Raw genomic sequence first — 24,597 nt, forward strand, 5'->3', positions numbered from 1 at the left:
AGCATGTATATGTAAGTTAAGAATAAGAAAGGGGATGATATATGAAGTGTTTCAGAGGAAATGAAGTAATTTTCGTGCTGAAAAATGATTTCTAGGTTAGGGGGAATCGGTACCCATTCAAAGGGGTACCAATACCCTCTCAAACGATAGATTCCATAATTTCATGAGGGTATCGATACCCCAGTAGGGAATCGATACCCCCTAAAGGAAAATTGTGAATATTTGCTAGTCCAATTACAAGGTAGGTATCTAACGATTGCCTCAAAATGTACATTTATGTAGATTCTGCGCGTAAAGCAATTCCGGAACATTTGGCAAGTAAGATCGATCAAGGGAAAGATAAGAGATTGGAATTGACTAGTGAGGCCAAGGTGAGTGCATACTAGTGACATGTAGTGTTAATGGAAATAGACTTGCGATGTCTATTTCCTAGAGTAATGCATGAAGTCATAGACATGATTATGTGTTGGTTATAACTATATGTGATATATATATTACATTGAATGTATGCATGACTAAAGATAATGATAGCTTGTATATACTATGATTATGTAAGACTTTATTATGTAATAATGGAAGAACATGGAATAAGTATATGATAGAGTCATAAGAAATGAAATGAACATGAGAGAATAAGATAATCAAGTATAAGTCATATGATAGGTGTAAGTGATTATACGAGAAATGTTAGGAGACTCTAAGAGAATAGTATGAATTCGAGGGCATAAATAAGGATACATAAGTTATATAGAGAAGATTGATAAATTAAAGGAAACTATGGTTTATGTATTAAATTGAAGAGCTACAAAGTTTATTAAAAGTATTGTGGAAGTCATGAGAAATTGAACTAAATAAATAGATGGTTTATGTGAGTGAAAAGGGAAAATGATATAAATAAGTTATGAAATTATAGGAATATAGAAGATAAGTCGAGAGATGTAGGGAAATAGAAATAGATGTTTATTAAGAGTCATAGGAGAACAAATATGTAATATGATAATGAAATATAAGACTATGTGGATACATGGTTATGAGATAAAATATGTAATAATAGGAAAATATGAAAGTGAGTTTATAAGAAGTGATATGAACTAGGTAAACATGAGTTGGACAAGTATGGTTATGATTATTATGAGATTAGTATAATGGAGCTATGAAAAGATTATAATGAATATATGAAATTGAATTAAGTAAAGAGATTAAATAGTACCTAAAAAAATACTATTAAATGATATATGTTTAGAAATACGACATAATTTATAATCTAAGGGAATACAAAGAAATGGAGCATAAGGTAGATAATGATATCTGTTATATATATCTATATGATATATGTCATCAGGTAATATGAAAGGACTCTGAAAATTGATATAAGCTATGAGAAAGTGTTCTAGGTTTCTATGTGTTATAGCATATATGATCATATGTGAACAAGATATGATATGTATGTTTATATGAATACTGAGAAATGATTAAGCTATATGATATGATAATGTGATTATGTACACCTTGGGATATATGTATATGATATGGATCTATGTAACTACGTGAGAAGTATATAAGCTATGTGACATGTAAATGTGACTCATATGAAAATGTTCTATGAGTAATTGAACTATGTGTTATGTGAAATGATAAGTATAAAAGAAATGCCCAGTTATGTGTCTTGAGAGCTAGGGGTATAGTTGGCATGCCAAGAGTTGAGGGTCTACGCGGTCCTTCGGGACATATAGTATTCTTTGGAACATGTGTGAAGTCTGGTGAGACACATACTTGATCCCTAGTATATGTATATGATTCTTAAGGAATGATATGTGGTCCTTCGGGACATATATGTATTCTTTGGAACATGTATGAAGTCTGGTGAGACACATACTTGATCCCTAGTATATGTATGATTCTTAAGGAATGATATGTGGTCCTTCGGGATATATGTATTCTTTGGAACATGTGAAGTCTGGTGAGACACATACTTGATCCTAGTATATGTATATGATTCTTAAGGAATGATATGTAGTCCTTATGGACATATTATATGGCACTACGGTGCAATTCTACGCGGCACTCCGGTTCAATTATACGTGGCTCTTCGGTGCAATTATACGAGCTGTGGTGACAACATAGTGCACAACCTCTATAGACTCACATATCTATAGTTCTCACATGTGTACATGGGCTTTGAAAAGAGAACATAATTTGATATAATGATATGTGTATTTCTCGTGACATGGTAGAAGTGCATATATGTCTTGGTGATATGAGAACAATATGTGATATGTATATGATTTGTGATATGATGTGTGCATGATATGATATATGTGTGATAGGGGTTTGGTATCTGTTACATAATATACATGAATATTTGTTGATGTATATGTAAATGAGTTGTATAATTTGATAGCATAAAACAGTCATGCATGATTAGTGGGTATAATTCCATTAGATGTGTTTTCTTTATGCCTCACTAAGTCATCGACTTAGCGTGTGAGTGTTTCACGCAGGTTACAGAAAGTGAATGGAAGCTGTGAGGAGCATATAGGTCAGCATCTCCCTTACAAGATTTAGATCAGAAAATAGATGAGTTAAATGATTTTTGTTATTTTGAATATAGTTGGCATGTACTAATTGATTGAGTTAAATATGATCTGATCGATTTTGGTTATTGTGGTCATGTAACTAAATTGCTTTACTCTAAGGAAAGTTTAAATTTTCTTTGAATTTTGTCAAGAGTCAAAGTTTGAAAAGTCAATGTGACACCTCGGATTCGTATCCGGGTCGGGTACGGGTTGGGGGTGTTACATATATAGTCTCATAATACTAGTAATAATCATAGCATTTTCCAACTCATAGTCATATATATAGTTTTATATATATATATGATATCATTTACCTATACCTATATTCACATGGTTTTTGTTCTTCTTCTTATAATCTCATATATCATATTTAATAACTTATATAATCTCATATAGCTTAAGCTTCATCTATTATATTTACCTATATCATGTCATCTATGACATACTTATAAACATGTATCACTTCTATCATTCACTATATATATATTAATCTAATATATTTACTAGTTCAATTCGTATACCTTATATGTCATAATTTTATTCAAGTACATGAGTTTTCCCCTTATAGCTTATCTTATATGTTCGTATTATCACTTATTTTCAAGCTTCCTAATTAATATACTATTCTCATTTATTCTATGGTCAATCTTATTTAGCTTATCTCAATTCTTATTAAATCATATAATTCTATTATACTAATGCATATAAATGATCACCTAACTATGTACTTACCCAATTCATGTTTCTATTGTTCATATAACTTTTATACATGCTTAACCAGTTCATATCACTTCTCATAAACTCACTTATATCATATTCTCCTATTTTTACCTAATCTATCTTATAGACATGTATTCACATAGTCTATATTTCATTGTTGTATGGATTATTTTTATTCTCTTATTTCTCTCTATGTACATATTTACAACGTCTCACCATTATATGTAGTATTACATTTTCATATATCACATAAGTATTTTTACATAAATCATATAGCATATACAAAAAACATATCAATACAATAATCATGATACATACAAATCAGAAATTCACATACTTATATTCTTAATGCACTACAACTATAGGAATTAGACTTATCGCAAGTCCAATTTCCACATAATCCTATATTAAAATAAGATGCACTCACCTTGGCCTCACTTGCTATCAATTACTCCTATGACTTTCTTTCTCTTCTTGATCAATTCTAACCTTTCAATCATTACGGAACTTGCTCTCCATCGATATCTACACAATCAGGTATTTATACTATCAGTATCCCATTTGATATACTTAATCTATCCTTTCATAAACTGAAATGACGATTTATTCCATTTCTTATTAAAGTGCATCGATACATTCTACAGTGTATCGATGCATTCCTTAACATGTGCATCGATGCACTACCCATGTATCGATACACAAAGCATTTTCGATGTTTTAATCTTAAGGGGGGTGTATCGATGCACTCCCTATGCATCGATGCACTAATTGCATTCGACATTTCCATTTTTAAGGGGCGCATCGATGCACTTCCTGTGCATAGATACACACTGAACAATTTCTGGAAATTTACCCTTGATGCATCGGTACAGGTTGAATGTGTACCGATGCACACTAGCCCAGAATTCCATTTTGTGCACGAAAATCCACTCAAATCAACTCAAATGCTTCATATTTCATCCCCTTTCATGTTCTTAACTCATATACACATGCTTAAACCAATTTATATCCATATAAACCATCTTTAACTTCAAAATTATATTCCTCATATGTACCTCAAGAATTATACCAACTTTGCAACATGTTTTAATTCCAATTCTATGGCTTCTAACTTCTTAATTAGACCATTGACAAGTCAAATTTAACTTATCACTTCATTCAAGATTTCCTTTAAAAACTTCTAATCTTTAATCTCTCTGACTCCTTTATCTTATGATTTTAAGATAAATTAAGTTTTCCTTAAGCTTAATTATCATCTAATGATCAAAACCCAATCTTAAATTTGGCTAAATATCAACCAACAAGAGATCTGACCTTTACTTATGGATTCACGTGAAGAAGAAGAAGAACAAAGGAGAAGAAGAGAACCCTGGAGAATCTCTCCTCTTCCACATGGTTCCCTTATCTTATAAAGGGAAATAAAATCTTACTGTCAATTGACCATTTTACCCTTTAATTCATTCAATAATTACTAAACAACCTTAAACTATATTTCCAATAAGCCATTAAACTATTTAACTATTCTACTTTTATCACCAAATTTCAAAAATTCTCATTTTAATCACTGACCCGGATTTCGGGATGTTATAAATCTCCCCTCCTTTAAAGAAAATTCATCCTCGAATTTTCACTGAACATATCAATAAGAACATATCTTCTAATGTTCTCATGTTGCTTCCTTTACTTAACATTTTTTTCAACTACTTTTTTCCTTTATACATTCATTTACTATCACTTATCTTTTAAACAACAACCAATAAGTTTAATCCATTTCTGTATTTCCTCTCATTCTATTATGCATTTTCCTTTGACCATTTCTAAAATTTCATATAATGTCACTAATCACCTAGACAGTAAAATCAATTTCCATCACTTAACCTCATAATCCATCTCTAATTACTTATAACAATAACCAAACTCATTTTCCATCATCATTTGACCAAGAACACAACCTTAAATCTTCTTCAAATATGATTAAGCATACACTTTAAAGAATCTTTTCACCTCACCTTGCACACTTTTTGTACTTCTATATCGAACTTATCATCTACACTTCCATATAACCTTCATCATATCTAATCCCTTAAACTCAATCATTTTCATTTCTTTATTCCATTATTCCTTTATTCATTCCAAATTGAAATCTCCTTATACATAAATCATATCTTTCCTTTCATATTATATACTCTTGTCCTATCACCTATACTCATCTCTGTGTACCAATCTTCATTGCATCCTCGTAACCTTGATAACACAATTTACTTATACAGAAATTCATTCTTTACCATCTCTTATACTTGTATTTTCTTTCTTTAAAGCTTCATACAATTACTTTTCTCCTTGACTACATCATAGTTATCCGATCAGAATACACAACTATATTCAGATCCATATCATAATTAATTAATTCAACTTTATCCTTTCTTCCATCTTATAATATATCACCTTTACTCTGACAGCTAGTCAATAACATCTGTCCAATCTAGGCAAGCCCTAGTCAACCAATCATATACATTTTCCAATCGAAATTATTTAAAAATTAGTTTACTTAACTTATCAATTTCACTCTATCATCATACATCCGTAATTTCCGTTGTTCAAACTCAACATTCTGACTTCCTTTGTCTTAAGCTTATCATCGATATACACATTCTTAAACTCTTCTGATCAATCCTTAACTTGTATCCAGATCCACTTCATATCTTTTATCTTAACCTGACAGTATCTTTATAATCTTATAATTTTGGTACATTTTATCACATACTGGTTAGTCAATCGCTAACTTTTTCCATCTTAACTGCAAATCCTTATCATATACTCACTCTTGCTTATACACAATATTATCCCTTCGTTTTAAACCCATAAGCTCTGACTTTATACATCTTATACGCTTGTCACTAATACACTTATTCTTGAAGTCTTCTACCAATTATGACTGCATCATTTGATCTTTTAACGCTCTTATGGTAACACTTTGTTCACCATATTCTATCTTATCCAATAAAATAAGATACTTCATATCACTTTTCTGATTCAAAACTAGGAAAATCTTCTATCATTATTTCTAAATGATTTCGACTTCTGAAATTAATCTTTGATTTTATGAGGCACTTCCTAAGGTGTCCGTTCTTCATCCTGCCTGGTCAGGGCAGGTGAATAGCTATAACAATCATGAATATCACCTTTCACTTTATTTCGGAATTATCATAATCATACTTCTATTATAACTTAGCAATCTAATTCTATTAGCAAGACAACACACTCCTTACACTATCAGATCAGAAATTTTCACTTTATATTGGCATGTACATTTTTAAAACTCATTTGACTTCAATTTAAGCCTAGAATCGGCTAAACCTTAGCTCTGATACCATTAAATGTAACACCCCAACCCATACCCGACCCGAATACGAGTCTGAGGTATCACATTGACTTTTCAAACTTTGACTCCTGACAAAATTCAAAGAAAATTTAAAACTTTCATTAAAATAAAAGCGCTTATTTACATATATTGACCAAAATAATCAAAATCGATCAGAGCATATTAACTCAATCAATTAGTACATGCCAACTTATTCAAATTAACCAAACATTTAAATCATCTATTTCTGATCTGAAATTTTGTAAGGGAGATGCTGACCTGTCTTGCTCTTCTTCGCTCTCTTCTCTCTTCTTTAACCTACGTATGAAACAATCACACGGTAAGTCTATGACTTAGTGAGGCATTAAATTTATAAATGAGACTCTAAATTCTTAAACATGTATGAACATATTACTTCATAATGTCACACAATCATTATATATAATATAATGTACACATATACACATCACACATTATTTTCATTATTAATCTTATTCTATTATCCACATTATTATCATATATATCCTTTAATCATACTTTTCATCAACATATGACTCATTCAAACCATACACACATCATCATATCAATCATATAATACAGTTCATATCACAAAAACATACTTCACAAGTACCATCTTCATTGTTATCTCTTTGTTTAGCCCATGTACACTTTTGAGAACTATAGATATGTGAGTCTATTGAGGTTGTGCACTAATGCTGTCACCACAGCTCGTAAAATGCACCGAAGTGCCACGTAGAATTACACCAAAGTGCCACGTAGAATTGCACCGAAGTTCCATATAAAATGTCCCTAAGGACCACGTAGAAAATTCCTTAAGAATCATATACATATGCAAAGGATCAAGTATGTGTCTCAAAAGACATCACACATGTTCCAAGGAAACATATGTGTCCCAAAGGACCACGTAGACCCTCGGCTCTTTGCATGCTAACTACATCCCTAGCTCTCATGACACATAACATGGGCATTATTATTTATGTCATTTCATGTATTCACATAGACACATAATTCACTTTCACCTTTCACGTATCTTAGGTCACATAACTTGGATCACATATACATATAATCACGTAGATCACTTTTACACAACTTATATTAACTTTACACGTCATTTCACATTTCTTATCACATTGCTTATATCTTATTCTTATGTCTTCTCACAGACATATACTCACATGTTCATATAGTTCACCATCTCATCATATAAATATGTACTCATTTCATTTCACATATAGTCTCATAATTTATCCTAAATAATATAAACATTATTCCAACTCATAGTCAGTATATATATATATATATATATCATTTTATACCTATATTCACATGGTTTATGTTCTTCTTATAATACATATATCATATTTAATAACTTATATAATCTCATATAGCTTAAGCTTCATTCTATTATATTTACCTATATCATGAATCTATGACTTATAAACATGTATCACTTCTATCATTCACTTATATATATATAATATAATCTATTTACTTAGTTCAATTTCATATACCTTATATGTCATAATTTTATTCAAGTACATGAGTTTTCCCCTTATAGCTTATTATATGTTATATTATCACTTATGTTCAAGCTTCCTAATTAATATACTATCTCATTTCATTATATAGTCAATCTTATTTAGTTTATCTCAATTCTTATTAATCATAAATTCGAATATACTAATGCATATAAATCACCTAACTATGTACTTACCCAATTCATGTTTCTATTATCATATAACTTTTATACATGCTTACCCAGTTCATATCACTTCTCATAAACTCACTTATATCATATTCTCCTATTTTTACCTAATCTATCTTATAGACATGTATTCACATAGTCTCATATTTCATTGTTGTATGGATTATATTTTATTCTCTTATTTCTCTCTATGCACATATATTTACACATCTCACCATTTATATGTAGTTTACATTACATTTTCATATATCACATGATATTATTTTTACATAAATCATATAGCACATACAAAAACATATCAATACATATAATCATGAATACATACAAATCAGGAAATTCACATACTTATATTCATGACTTAATGCACTACAACTATAGGAATTAGACTTATCACAAGTCTAATTTCCACATAATCCTATATTAAAATAAGATGCACTAACCTTGGCCTCATTGCTATCAATTATCCTATGGCTTTCTTTCTCTTCTTGATCAATTCTAACCTTTCAATCATTACGGAACTTGCTCTCCATCGATATCTACACAATCATGTATTTATACTATCAGTATCTCATTTGATATACTTAATCTATCCTTTCATAAACTGAAATAACGATTTATTCCATTTCTCATTAAAGTGTATCGATACATTCTACAGTGTATCGATGCATTCCTTAACATGTGCATCGATGCACTACCCATGTATCGATACACAAAGCACCTTCGATGTTTTAATCTTAAGGGGGTGTATCGATGCACTCCCTATGCATCGATGCACTAATTGCATTCGACATTGCATTTTTAAGGGGTGCATCGAGCACTTCCGTGTGCATCGATACACATTGAACAATTTCTGGAAATTTACCCTTGATGCATCGGTACAAGTTGAATATGTACCGATGCACACTAGCCCAAAATTCCATTTCGTGCACGAAAAACCACTCAAATCAACTCAAATGCTTCATCTTTCATCCCCTGTCATGTTCTTAACTCATATACACATGCTTAAACCAATTTTATCCATATAAACCATCTTTAACTTTAAAATTATATTCCTCATATGTAACTCAAGAATTATACCAACTTTGCAACATGTTTTAATTCCAATTCTATGGCTTCTAACTTCTTAATTAGACCATTGACAAGTCAAATTTAACTTCCAATTTAACTTATCAACTTTCATTCAAGATTTCCTTTAAAAACTTCTAATCTTTAATCTCTCTTGACTCATTTATCTTATGGTTTTAAGATAAATTAAGCTTTCTTTAAGCTTAATTATCATCTAATGATCAAAACCAATCTTAAATTCGGCTAAATATCAACCAACAAGAGATCTTACCTTTGCTTATGGCTTCACGTGAAGAAGAAGAAGAAAGGAGAAGAAGAGAACTCTGGAGAAATCTCTCCTCTTCCACGTGGTTCCCTTATCTTATAAAGGGAAATAAAAATCTTACTTGTCAATTGACCATTTTACCCTTTAATTCATTCAATAATTACCAAACAACCTTCAACTATATTTTCAATAAGTCATTAAACTATTTAACTATTCTACTTTTATCACCAAATTTTAAAAATTCTCATTTTAATCAATAACCCGGATTTCGGGATGTTACACAAGTCATTTCTAGAATAATACAAATACGTCAATGACATGAGGCCAGATCGAGTTATGCTACAAAGCATGGAGAAGAAGCAAGCGAAAGTTTCAAACAATATGCACAAAAATGGAGGAATTTAGCTGTGAAAGTTCATCCACCTTTGGATGAGAATGAAACCATAAAGTTCTTCATGCAAACACTTAAGGCTCCTTACTTCGGGCACCTGGTTGCAATCACATCTAAAACTTTATGACTTAGTCATGGCCGGGGGAGATGGTAGAAATGACCATAAAGAAAGGCAAAATTGAAGAATGAGAGGCCAGTAAGAAACCTCATATGAAAAAAAGGATGGAGAGATTAACAACGTCAACGCTTACATTTCCAATAAAGGTGTTACAATCTCCAACCCAAAATCATCTGCAGCTGTACCGCTAGGTACTTCTAGACAAGATTCAAGAGAACTTAAGAAGGAAAGGGAACATTTTGATCCTATTTCCATGACTTATAAAGAATTGTATCAACAATTTTTTGACATCCACGTAATGTCACCATACCTGGTGGAACCCATGAAGCCCCCATACCCCAGGTGGTATGATGAGAATGCTTATTGAGAATATCATGGTGGTGTCCCAGGGCACACTATTGAGAACTGTTTCTTATTCAAGAGAATCATGCAGAAAATGCATAACAAGAATTGGATCGACTTTAACAACTCGGGGACATCCTAATAAGGAAGAAGATCATTTCATTCCATTTGCAACATTTTGTTTGAATTTATTTTTCATCTTTTCTCAGTTTTTTTGTAAATATATTTAAATAAATTTATGTTACTTTAAAGATGGTGAGCAATGAATCAAATTTGCATACTTGAAATTCTTTGAATATTAACTGAATTAAAAACTCTGCAAATGTTCAGAGTTACAGATCTTTGACAAAATAACATGATTAAAATTTGATAAAACAAAAGGCTTTGACTTTACCCCAGAAGACACGCTCGAACATCATACTCTTCTCTTGCAAGAACCGATATAGCCTTCTCCTCTCATAAGGGAATAAACAAGAGGTTTTGTATTTAGGTATGGATAGGAGCGGATAACATGGGGCATCTTTTGCATATAACATTATAAAACTATCTAGAACATACTTGTTGATGGCATTCAATGATGATCATGATCCTTACAGATGGAATAGTCGAGTAGGTGAATCTAGTTTAGGCCAGTTACATGGAAATTGAATTCTAAAGATGAGATTTTTTTACTTTCAACAACAACTAGACTATACTAGGTTCTCTTGACAATTTAAAAAATTGAATCTGCTACGCTGAGCTATTCCACTAAGGCAATTGGTTATAGAGGAAACTCGAAAGCTCTGGTTTTATGAATAGGTTATATTTAAACCATGACATTGCTCGGACACTTGGCAATTCGGTGTTTGCTCCACTACAATTGTTAGGTCGAAGACTTTGTGATGAGATGAACACTTCAGTTAACTTGATAATGATTATAATATTAAGATGTCCCTCTAGAACAATTGGTTAAACGCCCCGGCTTTATGGATAAGATTCAGCTAATCATTAAATTAAACTTATCTAAATAAGGTGTTTCAGCAAAGATGGACTAAGGGAGTTTCAGCAAAGATGGACTAAGGGAGTTAAGGAACACCTGTTATAGTCAATTTCACACGAGCACTCAGGAATTTCATTTTTAGATCGATATTATGCACTGCCTTTGTTAGAGGAGTCTACGAAGATTTAACAAATAAAAGATTTCAGATAACTGAAATAAAAGTGTTCTGGAAAGTCTAATAATTGATTATGTTGTTGCGTCATTTTGTCCACTTATGATTAAAATACCAAGCCAAAAAAAAGGGGCATGTTGCAATGTTCAGCAGGATCGAGGAAAAAATGACATTTTGATGGTCGGAACCTTAGAAAATTGGAGGCCAACTTAAAGCCAACTCATCGATTTTTGTCAAAGAGCTATAACTCTGAAAGCATTAAAGACCTATTGATTCTTTTGATTTTCTGTGAACTCATTTGATTCGATTGTTAGCCTGAATTAAGGAGCAATGTTTTAAAAAATTCTTATATTCTTTTTTTCCTAAAATAAGAGAAAGGAGAAAAACATTTTCAAACAAGACAATCTCAAATGTGAAAGGTTGCAACCCAAGAAGAAAATGGGGCATGATCGATTCCAATGATCAGATCGGCAGACAAATAACGAGACTCCATCCAAGAGATAAAACCAGAACTAATTCATGTTGTATACATCTTAGACATACTTAAGAGTATCACATTTATCATTTTGTTCGTATACATAATTTTTGCAGCTTTAGAGTCAAGTTTCAACTTCAGGATGGAAGATACTCGATTCAAGAGCGCCTTCAAAAAAAGATCGATGGTGGTTGCTTAACTCAGCGGCGAGGAGCTACACCTAAACCAACTTCACATATTGAAATATCGACAGATCTTAGAATCAAATTCAGACAACTTCAAGAGCCAATTCAGAACAAATCCAATTCAGCTTAACTCAACGACAAGTGGCTAGTTTCCAGTTAACGTTTTCAAGCCAGATTTCAACTCCACGATGGATGATATCCGACTGACAGAATATACCACTTGAATTTCCTGTGAAGTGGAGTCATTTAAAGAATTATGACCGGCTTAGACCCGTGAAGGGGAGCCATTTTTCACTTAAAAGAACTATTCGCAGCATAGCTCAAGGTGAGAAGGGCGATCTGCTAGCAAAAAACCTTCGAGTTCGATTCCATTCAACTCAAGGGCATATTAAATTTATAACATAGCTCAAGGCGAGAAGGGTTATCTGTCAAGAAAAACCTTCGAGTTCGATCAGCTCAAGGATATATTAAATTTACAGTATAACACAAGGCGAGAAGGGTTATTTGTCGATAAAAACCTTCGAGTTCGATTACATTCAGCTCAAGGGAATGTTAAATTTACAGCATAACTCAAGGCAAGAAGGGCTATCTGTAACAAACCTTCGAGTTCGATTACATTCAGCTCAAGGGCATACCAAATTTACACATTAGCTCAAGGCGATAAGGGTTATTTGTCAACAAAAAACTGTTGAGTTTGATTCCTTTCAGCTCGATGACATATCAACTGCATGGTAGTAGCGAGGAACTACTTTCTGGTTAAACTTTAAACCGAGGTCTTTAAGTCAAGAGGAAGATATGGGGTAATCTCTCAGCTTAGTACAACATAACTCAAGGCGAGAAGGGTTATATGTCAACAAAAAACTTTCGAGTTCGATTACATTCAACTCGAGGGTTTATCAACCACATGGTAGTGTCGAAGAACTATTTTTCAATCAAATTTTCAAACCAAGGTCTTTAAACTGAGAAGAAGACCAAGGTTAACTACGATTCGGCAACAAGAAGCCACTTCCGATTCAAATTTCAAACTACGGTTTCAATTACATGAAGAATAATATCATTTCAAGACTGACTCAACTTCGCGACGTAGGAGTCATCTACAACACAATTTAATAGGGAGTTATACCTAATCGCAATATCATAGTCAATTTTCAACTCCACGAGGGAGGATATTAGACTCAGAGACCCCTTCATATCGGACGAAAATTTGTGTCATTTTATCATTGTCCTATTTTTCATTACATGAAAAAAGGACAAAGAGAGGTAGTTATAGACACTCATTTTCGTCAGGAAGTTTATATATATATAATATTATCATATAGTTTTTAAAAGATTTTTTTTTTGATTTTTTAAAAATCGATTTTTGAAAAAATATATATAATATATAGTTTTTGAAAACATTTTGAAAATATATATAATATATAGTTTTTGAAAACATTTTGAAAACTTATATAATATATAGTTTTTAAAAAACATTTTGAAAACTTATATAATATATAGTTTTAAAAACATTTTTGAAAACATATATAATATATAGTTTTTAAAAACATTTTAAAAATAATATATAGTTTTTGAAAATGTATATAATATAGTTTTAAAAATATTTTTGAAAATATATATTATATAGTTTTAAAAACAATTTTTGAAAATATATATTATATGGTTTTGAAACAATTTTTGAAAACATATATAATATATAATTTAAAAAATGTTTTTTATTTTTATTTTTATTTTTAATATTATATTAATATTATTTATTTTGTATTTATTATTTTATTAATATTTTTCTTTTTTTGATTTTTTAAGGTCCAATAATATTATCCAAATAAGTCAAACAAGGGTTCAAGTCTGTCTGACCCAACAGACCAAGATCAGGTAAAGCCCGAATACCCAGCGGGTAAACTGGGTAAACAAGGGACCCGAGATATATTAAGGTTTCCACACATACCCATACGCAGCCGCACATGAGCTGTTGGATCTGGCCGTTTGATCCAATGGTCAGAATCCATCAAGAACAACCGGTGACAACACGTGCCAGTCTAGTCACTGACCGGCCGAAATCCTCGGCACTCTAAGCCGAAATCGCAGGAAAATCGGAACCAAGACCAACCATTAAGAGTCAAACACGATCACCAGGACTGAACCTGTAACATCCCAAACTACGGGTTAGTGACCTAATTGTAAAATTTCAGAAATTGATGATTAAAGTGAAAAAGTTAAAAAGTTCAATGATTTATTTGAAAGTATTTTCTGAAGGGTTGTTAGTAATTATTGAAAGAGTCAAAAAGCAAATAGGTCATTGAACAAGAAAAAATAATTAAATAATAATTAATAGGTATTATAATACCCATGTGATACATGTGTGAAGAGATAAGTTTCCAGACTTATCTTCTTCTTTTCTTCAACATGAAGTCCAAGCCCAAGGTAAGTTTGATTTATTTTGATTAATCCTTAAAAATTTAGTATGGGTTTTGATCCTTAGATGATAATTAAGCTTAAGGAAAGCTTAATTTGTCTTAAAATCAAAAGATGAAGAAGTTATAAAGGATTAAAGATAAGAAGTGGATAAGTGAAATTTTGAATAAGGATGTTTAAATGAATTTGGAGGTTGAATTTGACTTTTCATAGGGTGAATAAGAAGTTATAAGTATTAAATCAAAGTTTGGATAACATGGAAAATTTGTTATGATTCTTAGCCTTAAGAATTGGGATGAAATATGGAAGATTATAAGGTGTTAGAATGATAGGAAATGGTTAAAGTTGTTATAGATGAATTTAGTAGCATAATAAGGATTTTATACATGAAAATTTGAGTGAAGAGTTGATGATTTTTGGGTTTAAATAGTAATTTTTGGGTAAAATTTACAGATTATGCAGAGGGTACAGATACCCCATGGGGGGTATCGATTCCCCTAAAGAAAAATGGAATTTTGGTTTATTAAACTAGCTTAAGTTATTAACATCAAGTTTAAGGTTTAGGCTTCTGATAATTGTTTTGAAAATTATATTTATGTAGATATTGAGCCTAAACAAGTTCTGGAACAATCAAAGAATTAGGATCGAATCAAAGAAATGCTAAGGTGAGTGCAATTTAATTTGTACTTAGGTTATTAAATAAACATTGGCTTGCGATGAGCCAATAACGGAGTTACTATGGTAAGAAGTGACTCCTAAAATGTTATATGATTGATGTGATTCTTATATGACATGATTTATATGTTTACATGCATATACAATATATGAATACATGAACAAGATATGACATACGTGCTTACATGAACACATGAGAAATAATGTAAGCTATAGGAATATAAAAGAAACTAGGTGATAAGGATATAGGGAATGAAATGAATACGTGGCAATGAGATATGAGTAATATGTTATTGTATGTGTGACATGATTTGAATAAAATGATATGAGTTATATGGAAAATATATGTGAACAAGATATGATATATATATATATATATATATATATATATATATATATATATATATATATATATATATATATATATATAGGTTTATGTGAAACCATACAAAGTGATACGAGCTATGTGACATATAAATATGAAATCATATGATAAGTGATATAAATTACACGAAAATAAACTATGTGATAATATGCACATGTGATATGAGATATATGTTTACACAATACATCTGGTATGTGATAGAAAATAAGGAGTATGTGAATATAGTATAGGTTATATGATATAAGATATATGGTTACACATACATGTGGTATGTGACAGAAGAGAAAGAACAAGTGATATGAAATGTTATAAATGCTAATGCCCATGTTATGTAATATGAGAGCTAGTGGTATAGTTGGCATGCCAAGAGTCGAGGTTACCTATGTTCTACGGAACATATGGACAGAATTACCTATGTCTTTCGGGACATATGGATAGTATACCTATGTTCTAAGGAACATATGGACAGTTTACCTAGGTTCTTCGGGACCTATGGACAGTTGTCGAGGTTCTGTATGACCTTTGGATAGGTCTTTCGGGACATTTATACGAGCTGTGGTGACAGCATAGTTGTGCACAACCTCAATACTCACATACCTTAAGTTCTCAAAAGTATACATGGGCTAATACATAATCTTTAAAGATAATAAATAACTTGATATGAGATTGTGTGTGCTCTATTGTGAAATGACATGGATGTCGATGGTGAGTATAAAAAGGTACAATATATGATTACATGATAAAAATGAATTAGTGATAGTAATATGAGTACTGATAAGTATGTTAATGATATATGTATATGTGTGCATTGGTTATACAGTGGGAGATATGCTTTTATATGATATGATAGTATTAATTATTTATGCATTGATATGAGTAGAGTAATATCATATATTTTTATACCTCACTAAGTCAACGACTTAGCGTGTGATTGTTTCACGCGTAGGTTCTGAGAAGAGGAAAATTGGTAAAAGTTATGCAAGACAGGTCAGTTTCTCCTTTCCAAATATCATATCAGAAAAGAAATTTATAGTATGTATTTTGTAATAAGGATAATGGTTGGCATGTAAATAAAGGTTTAAATCCGATATGTTCTAATCGATTTTGTAAAATCATATGATTGAGTTTTGTAATGTTTCCCTGTAGCAGGGTATCGGTTCTCCTCTGACAATATGGAAAAATTTAAGATTCGGTACTGTAGCAGGGTACTGTTCACGGTGCTGTTCATTACTGGTCACGGTACTGTTCATACCATATTTTACTGTTCATAAATACGTTTTTGACTTGAATTTTTATACTGAAACATAATTTAATAGAATATTGTGGTATTTTCTTAAAATGAGTTCAAATGTTTTGATATTTTCTAAGAATATCATTTTTAAAAGTTAATGTGACATCTCAGACTCGTATCCGGGTCGGGTACGGGTTGGGGTGTTACAGAACCATCCCGGAAGAATCGACATCAACCCAAAATATCTAGAACCACAACGGGCGGTTACGGGTTTATAAAAGCCTCCGATCATGCAACGAACATAACATAAGGAAAACACACAGAGCAAGCACAACGAAAACATCAAAATATCAACAAAACAACAACACAACAACATAAAACAAACCCGAGCAAAAGTCGAATACACGACGACCACGAAAATACCCAAGCCACATTCGATCGAAAACAAAAAACAACCAAACAAAAGATTAGCCTGTAAATCGAAACTGAAAGGGCAAAACTTTGCCAAACCGAGACTCGGCATAAGTGCATGAGAGCCTCGTCGGAGAAGAGGAGTTATCGGAAAACGAAGAGATGTCGGTTTCAAGGTAAAAAAATAAAAACTTTGGGCGTAGATCTATCCCTATAGGGTTTTTTTAGGACGAATAGGCTTCGGTTTTGTGATTATCGGGTTGAGGTGAGCATTTGGTAAGTTTGGATTTTTTTCCGATCACTGGAGGCGGTGGCTGAAGCGGCAGCGGGCGACGAATTTGTCACCGACGAGTGGTCGGTTTTCAGCCGGCTAGGGGAAGGATTGAGAGCTTTTCGGGAGATAAAGGAATTTTTTTTCAAGGTTAAAAATGAATTTTTTTTCTTGTTTGGGGTTATTTATAGCCGATGGACCATTGTGCAAATACTAAATAATTAAATTTTTTTCGTAGTCCCTCATATTTTGATGTGTAATTCGTTTTGGTCACCTGTTGTAATTCTGTCTCTAAATTTTCAATTTATTTAATTTAATCCCTGTTTATATTTTTTATATTTTACGAATTAACCCCCTAATTTTTTCTCTTACAATTCATTTTTAGCATTAATTTCAGTCCATAAATTCCAATTTAATTATATTTGATCCTTTTTTTATTTATTTTTCGGTTTTTTGTTAAAAAAAAATTTGTTAACATTTTTTCTATTTTTTATTTCAAAATTTAACCCTTTTTTATTATTTGTTTATTTTATTTTTAATTTTTTTATCTACTCAATTTTATTTATCTATTTTATTTATTTTATTATTATTATATTAATATTTTTTTCTTTTTTTCACATTTATATATTTCACAATTTAACACTTTTTTTTTGCTTGTTAGGGTCAATTTTAATCAATCAAAGGTAAATAATTTGAATCGGAGTTTTTAATTTAAATTTAAATTTAAATTTTCATAATTAAGACAACCAACAAATTAATTGGTACTGAAAGGGCAATACAAGGGTGTTAATCCTTCTTTGACTGTAACCTACTTCTGAATCCGACATATTTTTGGTAAAACGCAGATCAGGTAAGATGGTGTCCGGTCAACCTAAATATTGTTTTTAAATGATCGGTGGTGGCTCTAACATTTTTCAAGTCGAAGCCCAATTTCAGACCCACCCGAAAGATGGCAGCGACAATATATATATTGATAAATGAAAAAAATTTATTCATCCAAACAAAACTAAAAGAAAAACCAGTTACAAAGACGACAAAACAAAGCACAAAATCAAAATACTATCAGTTCATTCCTAAACTATATTAGCCCCAAATCTTCAGCAAGAGTAGAGGAGTAAGCAGTGACCTTCGCGTACCCCTTTAATCTTATCTGAACAACCTGCTTAATCTGCAAAACAACTTCTGCAACCTGCCTCAAACCAACCATGTGAATCCTACCTTTCTTCTCCTGTCAAATATAATAAAGATAGCCACACCAAGCTAATCGAATGACAGCCCCCCTCAACGACTTATCCCGACCATGACCCCGTACCCAATCAATCATATCCCCCAGCCAATGACAGACCAATTAACATGGCAAGCTTGAATAACCATCCTCCAAACCTCTCTTCAGAAAACACAATCTGTAAAGAGATGACCCTAGTTTCATCATAATTGTCACAAAATCAACATAAACATCCCAATAAAGCATACAATCCCTAATTGGTAATTGATTCAAAACCACCAGCCAAGCAATAAACGAATGGCGAGGAATCAATAATCCACCCCAAAGGACCCTAAACCAAGGAACTCTAGCTTACTTATGTCGAAGGACATCCCACACCTACCTAGGCTTAAAACTCCCATCAATGTTACCAACAACAACAAAAATCATCCTTCAGCTTCATAATCTTCCTCCAGACCCAGCTGGACTCAACCCTCTGAGGCATCTGTCAAATAAAACGCCCATTCAAGATATAGCTCCAAGTCCAGGCTACCCAAAAAGAATTCAGTCTTGACAAGAAACAACCATAAGCTGAGAATGATGAAAATGACTAAACCATGGTTTAATTTTAAAATTACATAAAATTTGAGGATTAAACTTTTAATTTTTCTAATTTTGTTAATCATCTTTCTATAAAAGTATCAGTTTATTATTAATCATATTGTGAATTTTTTAGATTAAACTATAACGAAATTGGAGTCTTCAATTCTAATATTTTCCTTTTATATGTAATTATATACCTTATAAGCCCTCATCTAATATGAACACGGGAAGGAAATTATTCCAAATCAATGATGAATAATTGGTTAAAGAACTTGTCATATCAATGATCGATGAATGTTAATGCATGTATCTATATCATTATACCATTATGGATGAAACAAAGATCTGAACATTTTACGTGAACTTCACACTATACTAACCAAAACATGGATGCATGCATGGAAAGCAACAACCCATTATATATGCAAATAGAAATAAAATAATGAAGCCTTATTAAATGAACCCAATATTTTGCTCATTTGTAGACCGTCTAATGATAAAATTATATCATCATTCGTATAGATAGTTATATATGTCATGTCATCATTTTGGGTGACTAAAATAATTTGTTAATATAATATTAAAAACGGTATAAATAAGTAGTTGCAATCGAAAATCTTATAAATAAACTTAACTTTTTAAGTTGGACATAATATTTTTTTAGATTGAACAATTACAATGAAATATTATGAATATATATTTTTGAATAATTTTATCTACGAGATGGGGAAAGCGAATTTTGCTCTTGACGAGCATTAACTAACAACTTAGAAACAGGAGTATTAATTATAAACTTTTAATCATATATTCTAGAGATTATTGACGAAAATAATAATATATTATCTTAAATTAACATCATGCAGCGTAAAACTACCCAATATACATATTATATTAAAAGCGCAAAGATTTTAGTCACTCTTTCCATACACGTGTAACAAACTAGTGGACCAAGAAGAAAAATCATCGCTAATAATATGGTTCGTGGCAAATAAAAGTTTTGCCACGTGTAACCATAAATTAAAATAAAGGTCCGTGGCAATAGGCTTTGAAAATGTTAATTGAGACGGTAATTTAATATGAAATCAATAGATTTAGATTCGATCTAATTTAATAGGGTCAAATTTTTAAAATAAATTTTGGGTTTAAGTCGCGTTAAGTCGGATTTTATAAGGAAGTGAGGTCGGATCGAGTCAGATTTGGGTGTAGGGTGAAAAAAGTCAGGTTCGACCTGACTTAGAAGTAATAGTATAATTTTTTTGAATAAACTTCACTATAAGAAAATATATCTTTAATGACACACGAACGATGACACACGTTAATTTATGACTTGCAAAAAATGTGTGTCATAAAAAAATGTCATATTTCTTAAAATCTGAACGATTTATGACTTACAATAATGTGTGTCATATTTAATAGTCATAATCCAAAAAATTTAGCAAACACACAGAGTACACTTTTCATTGTGTGTCATCTCTAAAAGTCGTCTTTTAATTCCCCCTTATTTTCATCCTTTCCCGCTTATTTTCACCTTTTGCCTTTGACTAGGAAGCATCTCCATAATCGAAATTTCACCTTTTCCCCCCTTATTTTTTACGTTTCATTTCTATTTGAAATTGTTTCAGGTTCTCAAAAATGACTCAAGATGTGGAGATGAAAGAACAACCAGCTCATTCCAATTCCGTTACTTCCTCTTCTCCATCCACTTTGCATCGTAAGCTCACTCATCTATGCATCTATAACACCCATCCCCCTCTCGTACGCATATTTTTTACGCCTGGTGGTAGAATTTGATTTGCTATTTTCTAATGTTTCTGAACTGGGAACTTGTGGGATTTCTCGGATTTGAATAAATTTTTCTGGGTTTATGTTAGATCTGAAGGAAATTATCAGAGACCGGTGCATATGACCGTGAAGCTCGTCGTATTTTGCAGGCTATAAGACTTACTACAGCTTTAAGAAGGAAGTTGAAGCCGTCTGTGCTGTCCTCATTCCTCACTTTCACCTTTAGCCCTGGATCCGAGGCCCTTACTGACTTTCTTCATACCTTCCTAAGGTAGACTTTTGATGAGGCATTGCAATATTCAGCTATCATGTGGAATAAATTCTTTTTTTTTAGTTTCCTCTTATGCTAGACTAGATGTATTGGTTAATTAGAAGAATTGAAAATCAGACTTGACTAGCTCGTCACCTTCTAGGAAATGGTTGCTAGTCAAGTTCCTCTCGTCTACTTCATGTTCACCTTAGAAATATTTTTGTCTACAAAGACAGTAAAATGATCTTAACGTATTTAGTCTTACGTTGATTGTTCTTTTAATAATCCAATTGTTGAATTTGTTTCAGGAAGATGAGCATGAGATGGAAGTTGATACTGCAACCTCAGGTGCTCAACCTCCTACTAAGCATTCCCTGCCAGAGCTAGAAATATATTGCTACTTGCTTGTCCTGATATTTCTGATTGATCAACAAAAATACGATGAGGTACATTAGCAAATGACTTCATCAGGATGTTTCCTGTTTCTTTGTACATAATGTTATCTCGTTTCAGGCGAAGGCATGCTCCTCTACAAGTATTGCTCGGCTGAAAAATATGAATAGGAGGACCCTCGATGTCCTAGCTGTGAGGTTGTACTTTTATTATTCTCTTTGCTATGAACTCACAGGAAGCCTTGCTGAAATTAGGAGGTAAGTTATACCTTATTCAATTTGACTTATATCGTATGCTGTCTTTAGTATATATTCTGATGTGTGTTTTCTTTTATGGAAATCTCAGTATGTATGTTTCTAGAATACATGATCAAAAGTATTGTGTGATATTCTAGGCCTAATTAGCATATCTTTAATTGATAGTAATCTTCTAGCCCTGCACCGAATTGCAACATTGCACTATGACGAGCTGGGTTAGAAAAATTTTCAAATATTTGAGCAATTATATCTCTGATGTGTTAGGGTGTTATATATAACTGTTTTTATCATGTAGGAAACTCTTCTTAACCTGCTACTTCGCAATTTCCTTCATTACAATTTATATGACCAAGCTGAGAAACTGAGATCAAAGGCACCCAGATTTGAAGCTCATTCAAACCAACAAGTAAGTCATAATCTTAGTTAACTTTTTGTCTTTGAACAGTAAATAATAAAGTAACCCATAGGCTGAGAATAATGCTCACTTCATTTCATCCAATTGAGCTACATTTTTATGGTTATTAAATGGTTTCCTGGAGGTTTGACATGGTTACCTGTATGGTTGTAGCTTAGAAACTTACAGTTAGCTTTTGCTCATATGAGAAAGGTTATCCTCTGCAGTTTTGTCGGTACCTCTTTTACTTGGGAAAGATTAAGACAATCTAATTGGTACACAGACATCAAAGAGTGTCTCCTCCAAGCTGCTAGGAAAGCCCCTCTCACAACACTTGGTTTTCGGGTTCAATGCAACGAATGGGCCATTATTGTCCGATTACTACTAGGAGAAATCCCCGAGAGGATTGTTTTTATGCAGAAAGGCATGGAGAAGGCATTGAGGCCCTACTTTGAATTGACAAATGTGAGTAAAAAGAGTTTTTCATACTTAAATTTTCTTTTCATTCTACATGTAGAAAACCGAGGCTGATATTGGAAGCATGTCTTTCCTAGAAAGAAAACGGAGAGAATCGTGTGTGTATATCTTCATGTTATTATTCAAATATTAGATTGATGTTATTTAAATATGATTTTAGCACAAAAAACAAAGGGTTATTTAAATATGATTTTAAATATGTTATTATTCAAATATTCAAAGCGTTGCAGATCGATTGTCTCTAAGAAAGGATAATGACATCATCCTAGTGCCATATAATCTCGGTTTTTTTTATTTGATTATCAATATATTTTAGTAACTTAATTTAGTTTTTGTTTTTTATAGAAGATATTGGGTTGGCGGTGATAAATATGAAAGTAACAAGTTGTTATTATCTTGATTCCTTGGGGCCCACCAATGTCCATCAGCAGTTGAAGCAGATTATTGATGCGTAAGTAACATAAATTATCGAAACATTATAATATATTATTTGATATATTTCATCAATTTTTATAGGGCAATGATATTGTACACTGCTCAAAGTGGATATAACAAAAGGGTTAGCCTCGATTGGATCAATATTTTGGTGAGTACTTCGATCGATCATTCCTTGTTTAAATTGCAGCTTTCATTTTAACTAATCGTTTATTGTAAACTGTTTGTAGTGCCCCCGTCAGTCGGGAGGTACCGAGTGTGGATATTATGTTTGTAAGTTCATGAAAGAGATAGTCGAGAACGGACTTGAATTGCTGGCCAATAAGAATGTAAGCAAACTTTTCTGATACACATCTGTCATATCATACATACACATTAATCATACAACTATCATATGGACTTGAAGTAAGATACTATTCTAAACAAATTAATGCAAGTACTTGTTAGCAAGACTGAAAACTATGAATTCGTGCCGTGATAATGTATATAATTTATATGGGAAGTTTTACTAATTAAATGTGTAAAATTTATTTTTACATATGCTTCAAAGAATGCATATGTAAAATTGATCATTTTAGTACTCTTTGATAGTTATATACTTCACTTTAAATAAGTATAAATTATATATTTATTTCATATTTTTTAATTAGGTTGGCGATGGGAATGAAGAATACACGGATGATGACATTGATGATATTCGCAAAGAATGAGTATCTTATGTGTCAAACTTTATTATGCCGTGATATTTTGTATCGGCATATGATTACAATATTTTTGATAACTTAATGTTAATATATTGTATGCAAATGGATTGCTTATATATAATATGATATATATATTTAGTATTATGAGGCATTAAATGTGATTTAGTTTGATTATTTATCAATCTACAACATATATATAATTTACGACATACAATCACGACACAATGTATGTTATCTTTTTTAATGACGTGTGCTTCAATGACACGCAATGTAAGTCATAATTACGTGTCATAAATTTATGAAACACAAATGTGTGTCATTTTCATTTATGACGGGGC

General features: G+C 31.8%; 1 pseudogene; it reads left to right on the top strand.

Moving 5' to 3' along the window:
• The first annotated feature begins 21,109 nt into the window (after positions 1–21,109).
• LOC120197478 lies at positions 21,110–23,259 on the top strand (annotated as a pseudogene).
• The last annotated feature ends 1,338 nt before the right edge of the window (positions 23,260–24,597 follow it).

This window comes from Hibiscus syriacus, unplaced genomic scaffold, assembly GCF_006381635.1.
Source record: "Hibiscus syriacus cultivar Baekdansim isolate YM2019G1 unplaced genomic scaffold, ASM638163v2 tig00117048_pilon, whole genome shotgun sequence".
Classification (NCBI taxonomy): domain Eukaryota; kingdom Viridiplantae; phylum Streptophyta; class Magnoliopsida; order Malvales; family Malvaceae; genus Hibiscus; species Hibiscus syriacus.